Source organism: Amphiura filiformis, chromosome 4, assembly GCF_039555335.1.
Source record: "Amphiura filiformis chromosome 4, Afil_fr2py, whole genome shotgun sequence".
NCBI lineage: Eukaryota > Metazoa > Echinodermata > Ophiuroidea > Amphilepidida > Amphiuridae > Amphiura > Amphiura filiformis.
Window position 1 is genome coordinate 2,922,520 of NC_092631.1, and position 11,350 is coordinate 2,933,869.

Below are 11,350 nucleotides of genomic sequence, written 5' to 3' on the forward strand. Positions count from 1 at the left end.
AGTGATATAAAAATCTCAACTTTTTTTGAGAAAAGTGGGGGATGAGGCTGTGGATCACGAAATGCCCCTTTAATATGTCTTTCCATCTTTGTCTTTCTTTTTTTGGCATCTTGTTTCTTTTTCTTTTCTTTTTTTATTTTACTGTTCTTCCTTCATTTCCATCTCAAAATGTCATTATTATGAATTCTTTCTAATTGCTTCATTTCTTTCTCAAAATGTCATTATAAAATATACCAGCAACTTGCAGCCGCCTGGGACAAGTTGTAATTTTATTCCAGGCGACGGGCTGTATTTAGTAACCGCGCGAAAGTGGATGTAAACACTGGATCGATTGATCATCAAGCATGCTATAAAATCATCTTCATCTTCATCTTCATTGTGTTACACGGCTACAGAACGTTTGGTTCCATGACGCCGTGGGGTGCAGACGAGCAGTTAATTGCTTAATAAAAGGGACGCTTTAAATTTCTCCAAGGTTGGTTGCGTTGTGGAAGCAAGGGGTAGTCTATTCCAATCACGAATAGTTCTAGGAAGGAAGGAGTTCTGATATCTGACAGTTCTTGTTTCAATAACTTTGTATGCATCTGCGGTGAAGTGCCTACTGGAATGATTGGTATCCCTCTGCTGAAGTTTGGTGAATGTGCTGGGGATTCTCCTTGTGGACGAAGTAAAATTGACATAGTCTGGCAGTTTTTCTTCTCTCAACCAAACTTTCCCACCCCAGCTCTCGGATCATTTTGGTTACACTGGACTTGCGATTTAAAGTCGCCAACAACAAATCTAGCAGCTCTTCTTTGGACTCTATCTAACATCTGTATACATTTGGACTGGTATTGGTCGGTGTCTGCCGCCGCATAGTCGAGGTGAGGTCGAACCAACGCCTTGTATGCTTTAGCTTTAGTTTCTTTGCTGCACTGGTAAATATTTCTTTGAAGAAGCCCGAGAATTTTGTTGGCTTTGCTAACGGTGCACCGGTAATTTGAGTTCCAGGTGAGGTCTTCAGCTATTGTGACGCCAAGATATTTGTGTTCTTGAACTTGAGCAAGGGTTTCACCAAGCATGGTATAATCATGGTGAGATTTGGTCCTCTTTAACCCAACAGACATGGTGTTACACTTTTTGGGGTTAAAGGTCATCTGCCACTTGGATGCCCATTGACACACATGATTTAGGTCCTGCTGAAGCTTGATACTATCCTGGTCATTTGCAACCGTTGTATACAAGATTGCATCATCAGCAAATAAGCGTATGTTGCATTGGAGACCCTCAACGATGTCATTGATATAAATCAGGAATAACAATGGCCCTAAAACAGTTCCCTGTGGGACTCCTGATATAACTGGATGCCATTTAGATGTTTCCCCGTTGATGACGACTCTTTGCTGCCGTTGACTCAAGAATGTACCAATCCAATTGAGAGTGTTGTTTCTTATCCCATAGTGATGAAGTTTGGATTTAAGGCGTTCATGGGGCACACAGTCAAATGCCTTAGTAAAATCTAATATTGCAGCATCTATTTGGTCTGAGTTATCAATACCCTCCATCCAATCATTAACAACCTGAATCAGCTGAGTAACGCATACGAATGTCCCTTTCGGAAGCCATGCTGCATTGACGTTAGAATGTCATGCTTATCAAGATGCTTGCTGATTTGAGAGTGAAGAATATGTTCCAACAGTTTACACATGATCGACGCCAATGACACCGGACGATAATTTTCGGGCTTTCTCTGGATCCTTTTTGAACAGCGCAGTAACATTAGCTAGAAGCCAGTCATCTGGGAGAGTTCCCGTCCCGGGGTTCCCGTATCCAAGGATTGTTGAAACAAGGACGTAAGAACCGGAGCGATTTCCTCCGCTGTTTCTTTCAACATCCGGGCAGTGATCTCGTCTGGCCCAGAAGCTTTACTGGTATCAAGGTTCCTAAGGAGCTTGAGAACACCTTCATTTCTAATGGTGATATTGTCCATGGTGGGGTAATTACTTGGAGTAAATGGAATAACATTGTCCCTTTCAATAGTGAAGACGGAATTGAAATGATCAGCGAGGGCAGCTGCTTTTTCAGAGTCTGAGATTAAAAGCTTGGTGTCCTTTTTCAAGGTTGGGATGGATGAACTATCCACACGCTTGCTTCTAATGTACTTCCAGAAGGCACGAGGATCTGTCTCCAAATCATCAATACTATTTTTAATGTAGTCTGACTCTGCTTTCTTGATGACTTTTTTAACAGTGCGACGAGCGTCTCTGAAATTTTCCCAGTCTGCAGGCGATTGCGATTTTTTTGCTTTCTTATGGAGCTTATCACGCTTCTTGATCATTTTCCTAATGTTCTTAGTAACCCAGGGAAGACTATTTGATGGTCGCGACATCTTGCTCGGAATGTTCTTATCTCTGGATTCCAGAATTGTTTCTTTGAATTTTGTATAATTTTCAGAAACAGACTGCAGATTCGGTTTTTCAGCAAAATATTGATCTTTAAAAAGTTGCATATCTTCCCGCATCTGGTCAAAATTCCCTTTATTTGTTAAGAAGACTTTGCGCCTAGGTTTCTTGAGAAGCTTTGGTTTAGACACAACTGAAGTAAGCACAACATCGTGATCGCCCAAGCCTGGTCTAACATCACATCTTTGGATTTTAGCAGGCAAGTTAGTCAGGACGAGATCAAGGATATTAGCAGTTGTTGCTGTAACTCTGGTCGGCTCCTTAGTCAACTGTGCAAGATGAAAGTCGTCGCAGATTTCAAGCATGTGATTTCCATGATGATCACCGGGAGTGGGTGGATCCACAAGCCAGTCTGTCTCAGAACAGTTGAAATCACCCGTTAGGATGACAAAAGGCACCGAGTTTTTATGATAGACTTTACCCAAGGATTCCTCAAGCGGTTTCCAATAATCAACAAGCTTACTTGGTGGTCTGTAGAAGTTCCCAACATAAAGAGATTTAGAGTCCTGAAGATGAATACAAATCCATATTATTTCACAATCGGTGTCCATATCCGGGCATGGTGTACTGATGAGGTTTGACTTGACAGCAGTTATAACACCACCTCCCCCACGCTTCCTGTCCTTACGATACACATTAAAGTGCGCAGGGAATAATTCTTGGGAGGTTATATTATCATCAACCTTAGTCTCAGTAACACAAACAATGTCGGGATTATGCTCATCAATTAGGGCGTGGAAAGCAGCAACTTTGCCAGTTAATCCCTCTGCATTAATTGTCAAAATGCTAACGTCGCACTTTCCAGAAAATTTGGCTTTAGAATGTCTTAGTTGGCTATTTTTTTGTTCAGTTTTCTCAGCACCATCAATCATAGGTGATGAACTACTATTCCTGGGTGATTTAACCATGTTAACACTCGATGGAGATGGAACATTGTTTTCATCGGTGGAATCGAAGGACAGTGAACCGTTACTCGCGTTGAACAAATCAATATTGTCATTATTTGCACTAGTTGTATCAAAAAAAGAGTCATTGAATTTCAGAATTTCACAGCTGGGGCAATATACCATTCAAAATCTTCTTCAAGGCTAATGTAATGGTTGTACAAACTATCAGAAACATCAGAGCAGCGTGTATGGGTCCAATTGCCACACAAATCACATTCCATGGCAGTGTGGGTTTTTGCAACATGTTTAGAACATATCGTGCACGGAAAACGCTGATAAGTGGGACCGGGGTTTGGGTGAACATTCCCACTTATTAACATGTGCAAAGCAATTAACAACTTGAGTCTTGGCGCAAAAGACTCACGATCACTAACAGTTATTGATCTACATTCCACGTAAAAACCACGTAGCATCAGGGATTTTTTGCGCGATTGGTAAAAGACGAATAAGTGACACGAAATAAATTTTGTGTCTCTGTTCAAGCAAGCACTAGCATAGAGTTCAAAATGGCTTTTGTTTGTTATTGGCACAATGAAGTTGTCCTTTTTCAGCTCAAAGTCAATCAAAGTACAGCTTCCTTCAACTTTAAAATTTGGAAGCACAATCAGCGAGGGCAATTTTTCAACTGGCGTGGTTTCATATGCCCATACATTGGTGTTTCTTTCCGTTGCAGAATTTAGAAAATTAAACGATCCTACCTTGTTCCAGCGCAGGGGCGTGGCACAAAAACCCAACTGCAGGGCCAGCAAAAAAGTGATAAAATAACCATCCATGTTAGCCATCCAACAAAAATCAAGCAATAATCGATCACAAAACAGGCTCAGGTGAATTCTCCTCCAAGAAAAACAGCAAAATTTTGATTAAATCCAGGTATCCACGATTGAGTTGAATTTCCCGCGGTTTGATCCCGTATTGCAATATGGCGGCTGTGAGTTGCGTAGTACACGTAGCACAGGTGTAGTGTAGGCAAGATACTGGTCAAAACAAAACTATCTTCAAACAGCAAAAGTCCATTAAAATTGTCCACAGAATTTCACGAAACGTTGCACTAGACGATTAAAACTGGATGAAATCCAGGGATAAAAATTTGGGAAAACTAAAAGAGGTTAAATCGGACTGAGTGTGTGGACTGGAAGTATATTGCAAGATCACATTAACTTAATTGATTGGTATGTAGATTCATCTTTAGAAACTAACCTAATATTAAACAATCGTAAATGTATATGCATATATATATCACTGTCTCAGTATCAGATTGGAAAACTTGAGGTAAGCTTAACTTAACTTAAGCTTATTAAAAAAAGTTAAATATATTAAGTTCAAAGCATAAAGATCGAGACATGTCTTCTGTATTACTATTAGATGAATAAAGCTTATACAGTCAAACATCATAATTGTATCCACAATAAACAAGCCCTAGATCTATCCAATCATGCGGGTGTGTGTGTGGGGGAGGATATGCAGCGACCAAATATAAAAGTGCAACCTGTCAGTGCTAGACATGTCCATAGACTTTTGCAATCGAGGGGGTGCGTGGCAACCATATTTTTACAACCATTTTTAGGGGGCTGGCATTTTCTTTGGAAGTGGGGGGGTCACAAAAATACTGGGGGGGGTCATAGAATTTTCAGACCAAAAATAGGGGGGTTATAATTTTGTTAACACCCAAAATAGGGGGTTATAGAATTATTAAGGGCTGGTGACTCAAAATTTTCGCTCGCTGCGCGCGCATTGTTTAACTTCGCAATCGAAGTGTGCATACAATCTATGCAAAATTTTTACACACACCGCGCGCCTTCTTTACACTTACAATAAAAATTTTAACACGCGCCTTCTTTACACTTAAACAATAAAAATTTTAACGCGCTACACACACTTTCTTCACTATTAAGTTTTAAGTTTTGACGCGCTCCGCGCCTTAGTTCCGGCGATGAATCATTTTTCTTGAGTCTGTGTAGTTGGAAGGGGGGGGTCATAAATTTTTTCGATCCGCGATAGGGGGGGTCGTAAAAAAAATTTGCCCGCGATAGGGGGGTCATAAAAAATTTACTCCGGTCACCGACATATTTGTGACCCCCCCCCTTCCGAAGAAAATGCCAGCCCCCTTAGGGGGGCTATTATTTTCTTCGGAAGGGGGTCCTATAAATTTACAAAAAGTCGGCATCAATTCAAAAATTTTATGACCCCCCATATTTGTCTCAGCCCCACTACCGATACACATTGCCCCTAAACAGGCTAAAATTGTATTGAAATCAGTTTTTTTGAATAAAATAGATACACAATAGATCTGTACTTGTGGTCATTTTGTGACTCGATCCCTACATTTTGGTTTATTTTATGACCTTGCCTATTTTTCCTTCCAAAAATTGCCCCCCTCCCCCATCAGAAGAAAATGATAGCCCCCTTAGCTACACTACAGGGTGCATACCAGTAAATAGCCCCTATTGACTTTGTGTACAAACAGGGTCTGGGAAAATGTCATTTTCTTGACTCCAGAGCGACTCAGTTCTTCAAAACTTACCTTTTCTGCAAGTCGAAGGTCAGATGAAGACATCCATTGAAGAAATTATATACGGAGTCCAGCATTTTTTCGCAGAAAAATGCCGACTCCATATGCGACCCTATAGCCCACACAGCTTACGCCACCTAACGAATAGCTTGGTGTTTCTGAAATGTAACACATTTTGAAAGTTTAGCCAAATTGTCATAAAAAGTCAGATCCTGCTCATTTTTCACAGACAATCTATTTCCCAGGCCTAAATGAGGATTAATTGCAATTCTTTGTAAAAACCACATGTGCCTGCTAACGGTCAAATTTTTTTTATTGCATGAGGTGAAAGGGCTTTGGTAGTAGGTTACAAAAAGTCACATCAAAAATTCCTCCGGAGCTTGTTGCCATAGCAACGGCAGATTTTATGATTTTGGCGATTTTTGCTTATTTTGGGGTGAACATAAGGGAAAATATGTAATTTTCTGAATTGCTTCTGACTTTAAATTTGAGGTCATGTTAAAAAAGCAACCTTACCACCATAAAGTATTATCTTTGCGCTTTCCCCAGATGTATAAAATATTTCAATAATATTTCCCTATGTGCAATTTTAGGGCTGGGCAATATTGCCAATTTCGGACTTTTGAACAAATGCAATTTTTACCCTATCTTTGAAGTCTAAAACTAATTTTGCTTGAGCACCCAGAATTATTTCCTCTTTGTTGGTACTTGGGCAGACATTGCCCCTTCCAAATTTGGTAAAAAATCTCTGGGGCTATTTGACCTGTAAAGCCAGTGTTGCCAGAAAGTTTGATAATTTTCAAAAAATGCATTTTTGGAAATAATGCATTTTCTCCATATTTACTCATGTAAGCTTTAATACCACCAACTTCATTGAAATATTTGCACACTTTGCACACATGATTAGACACACACTGCAACGGAAGCAACACTTTGAGGCTGGGGACAAGTCCTGTCCTGCAAAAACCGGTATTGCCAGAAAATCTTACTTTAATCCAAATTTCCAATTTGTGCGTTTACACAATTATTTATTAGGTTTAAAGTTTATACTATCAATGTTAGTTGAATAAAATGTGCATTTAAACATCATCTGATACAATACAGGTTCAGACACATGGGCAAGTTTCTCGACAGTTGGCTTAGTAAGCCTTAGGCTTAGGTGACATCGAGGATACTAAGCCTAGTTTCGACCAAAAATGGCAATTTTTACATGGGAAATATTTTGAAAAATGACATATGCATCTTGGAAAGTGTATCAGCTTATTAAGATGGATGTTTAGATCAAAAAGTAAATCACAACATTTTTCTGTGACCTATGGTTTTTGACCTATGACCTCTTGGAATTCATAAATAGGCCTAAAATGCAGGTTTTTAATGATTTTGGTCATTTTGGGCAAAAATGGACCCTTTTTTTACCATTTTTAGCAATTTTTTGCATTACAAAAGTTTAAATTACACTTACCTTTATTGATAAATAGGGCTTCTTTAATTTTAGGCTATTGAGAGAATTCAACGAGTATGCAGTTTCCATGGCAACGGCCATTAATGCTCATTTTTAAGGAAATATATCTGTCAAATAGAGCTAATTTCCCAGTAAAATTAACCAAAAATGTGTGTAAATGGCCGTTTCCATGCATGAAACTGTCATCTCTTTGAATTCTCCTAATAGCTTAAAATGTTATGCCAATCAAACAATTTTTTTAGGCTTTATGACAATCCTGTTATTGAGAATACACGAAACTGCTGATTCTTGATTACGAATCCACAAGACATAGCCGAGTGAACTCGTATCAAGGAATAACAGTTTCAAGTGTATTTGCTGATTTAAACCATTGCTTTATACTAACAATAGGCCTATCAATACTCTCTAAAACTGTGGATTCTTGCATAGAAACGTGTCAAGTGTTCATTCGTTGAAAATAATCTACAGTAATGAATAGACGTCATAGCAAATTAATGGTTCAAGTACATTTTCCAGACATAAATGTGTGTGATGTAGTGTATGTAAATATATCAGATATTAATGTAATCTAAAATATGAGAATGATGCGTTTTAAACCTGACTCAACAGGCTACACAATTTTTAACGAAACATGGCACACAAGGCTAACAAAGAATCGAGGCTATATTGTAGAAGAATCCAATTTCATGCATTCCTACACCTCAATGGCAGCAGGGGCTATTTTAGAAGAAAAAAGTCACTGCACGTTGGCGATGTAAAGTCTCGGTGATCAACCAGCGGCGGTGGTGAGCTTGCGGGGAAGGGGTGTTGGAGGCAGGGGCGCAGGTATTCCTACGTGTGGGATCCTACCTACTAGGTAGGATCCCCCAATCATCAAAGACCCAAAAGGTCCACTTTGCGAGCGTAGCGAGCGAAAAAAAAAATGCTTTCTTATGCTTTTTCGTTCAAAAGATCCAAATTTGCCCAATTGCTTTCTTGGTCAAAAATGTCCCAAAAAAGGTAGAACCCCAAGCTCATAAGTTTTAACATTTGGGCCTTTTCAAAGCATCAGACCGGAGAGCTTCCCCTAAAACATATTCATGATTTATATAACTTAAAAAGGATTGAATTAAAATATCAGATTTTGAAGATAAAAAAAATACATTTTCGATAGGGTAACAATTACAAAGTTGTTCCGATGACCTGCGCGAAGCGCGAAAAAAAAAATGCTATTGAATTGCAAATGTTTGTAAATTTTATCTCGATATTTCGAGCAGGGGTGCAACTTTCCCCTTTCCCCTTTCCCCAAGATGTAGGTCACTGGCGTTGACAAATGGTGCGGTGCGTGTTGCCAATCTTACATAAGCACGTAAAATGAAGCTAAAATGGTCAAATAGGCCTATGATGCAAATGGAACAAATACGCGAGGAGAGCGCAAAACTTGGCATTTTTTACGATAAAATGACCACATATGAGGTTAAATTTGTCAGAAATCCACATACGGTCGTGAACATGGGGGTGGGGTGATTGCATGGACCATCCCCCATACAAAAATATGTCGTGGATCCCCCAAGGATCTAGTCTAGCCTGTGTTTTTTTGTTGCGATCGCCAAGCGTTGCCGCACCACCTCCCCATATAACACGCACGTTGGCAAATTGAAAGCTGCCAGACCTTGTTTAGGTTGTAAACACTGTCATTAGCAACGCGTGGGGAAGGGAGTTGTCGATACAAGCTGTTCACAAACTATGTGTATAACTATAATATGCACGAGGCCCTTTGAAAATTGGAGTTTTCGAAAAACATGAGGTGAAGTGGTGATGAAGTGTTAAGTGCGCGCAGCGTGAAAATTTTGAAATTTTATTTGAAAGTGACCATACGGTAGGTGCTATAATTAATAATTAAAGCATCCCTATTGAGTTTGTCAAAATGCATAGAAATATTTTAAGCACGGATTTCTAATTCTCACTGCACGGAATTTTAATCTCACTGCACAAACGTGCTAGGAGGCATGTTAAAATAGCCCCTGAATGGCAGCCATAGCTGCCCCCCCCTTTAGGTCTATCCCACCGGAAATGTAAAATGATGTGGTCTATCTTGGCAGTGGCGGATCCAGGGCAGTCAGAAAGGGGGGATTTGAGAAAAAATAGATAAAATGTACGAAATGGAGCGCCATCGCGTCCCCCCCTCAGAAGTAAGAAACTTTTGCAAAATGAAGACCTAATTGAAGCGATTTGGTGGACCATTTTGGCACTATTAGTGTGTAAAATTTTAGTTTGAAAAAGCCAAAAGTTTGTCAAATGAGCGGTCCATGAAGCCTTTCGTGGAAAGGTTTTTCCCTATTATTGTAGGCATATAAATTGTGTTAAACATATATTGACAAATGCGCGAAAATAGCCACCTGTATATGGATTACGCAGGGGTGTCAGAAGTTGGAAAATTTTGCAAAATGAAGGTCCAATTCAAGCCATTTGGTGCATCATTTTGCACTATTTAAACAGAAAAAGGGCCCAATTCAATTTACAAACCTTGAGATTTGCATTTACTATTAAAGCATGCATGGATCGATGAAGTCAGTATGGAGTCGGTCTTAGGGAACAAACCAAAAGATTGATGGCGTCCTATAAACGTAAACTAGTTTCGTTTAGGGGAGGGGTAAAATACTCCATTACGTTTGTAAAAAAACATTGGTCTAATGAAGAATATGTTAATATAATTTGTTAGCTTTTTTTTTCATCAAAATGTTGATTTTTTTAAAATAAAAAACAAACAAACATTGCAAACCGTTTTAATATAAGAATAGTGCAATAATCAAAACTTTCACATGATTTGTATCAGTTGATTTACATTTATGTGAACATTTTAAAAGTGTGTGATCATGTATGGTGTACCCGCGAGTATCGGTTGTCCGCCAACGTGGACCCCACTAACTTGGACAAAAAAAACCCAAAATAAACCCCAAATTAGGGGTGGTAGTTTTGGGTCCCTTTTCCTTGTTTTATGGCATCGGAACAACAAACGGATGTCTTAATTTAGGGGAGATATTCAATAAGGGTGTCAAATAATGCAAACATCAATATTGATGCCCCCATGGGAGTTTGAAGTTTATATTATTGTGCGTATCATTCATTTTACCAGGCTACATTTTTAAACAAATGCTCGCATGCTTTGACGAACTCAGAAATTACAGGTATGGGTAAATTAATTGTCATATAATCTGGTTTTAGGCCTACTTATGAATTCCAAGAGGTTATATGTCAAAAACCATAGGTCACAGAAAAGTATTGTGATTTACTTTTTTGATCCAAACATCCATCTTAGTAAGCTGATACACTTTCGAAGATGCATATGTCATTTTTCAAAAAAATTCCCATGTAAAAATTACTATTTTTGGTCAAAACTAGGCTTAGTATCCTCAAGGTCGCCTAAGCCTAAGGCTTACTAAGCCAACTGTCGAGAAACTTGCCCATGTGTCTGAACCTGTATTGTATCAGATGATGTTTAAATGAACATTCTATTCAACTAACATTGATAGTATAAAATTAACCAAATAAATAATTGTAAAACGCACAAATTGGAAATTTGGATTAATAAAATATGATTTTCTGGCAATACCGGTTTTTGCAGTCCACAGGACTTCTCCCCAGCCTCAAAGTGTTGCTTCCGTTGCAGTGTGTGTCTAATCATGTGTGCAAAGTGTGCAAATATTTTAATTAAGTTGGAGGTATTAAAGGTTACATGAGTAAATATGTAGAAAATGCATTATTTCCAAAAATGCATTTTTGAAAATTATCAAACTTTCTGGCAACACTGGCTTTACAGGTCAAAGAGCCCCAGAGATTTTAAACCAAATTTGGAAGGGGCAATATCTGCCCAAGTACCAACAAAGAGGAAATAATTATGGGTGCTCAAGCAAAATTAGTTTTTAGACTTCAAAGATAGGGTAAAAATTGCATTTTTTCAAAAGTGCTAAATTGGCAATAATGCCCAGCCCTAAAATTGCACATATAGGGA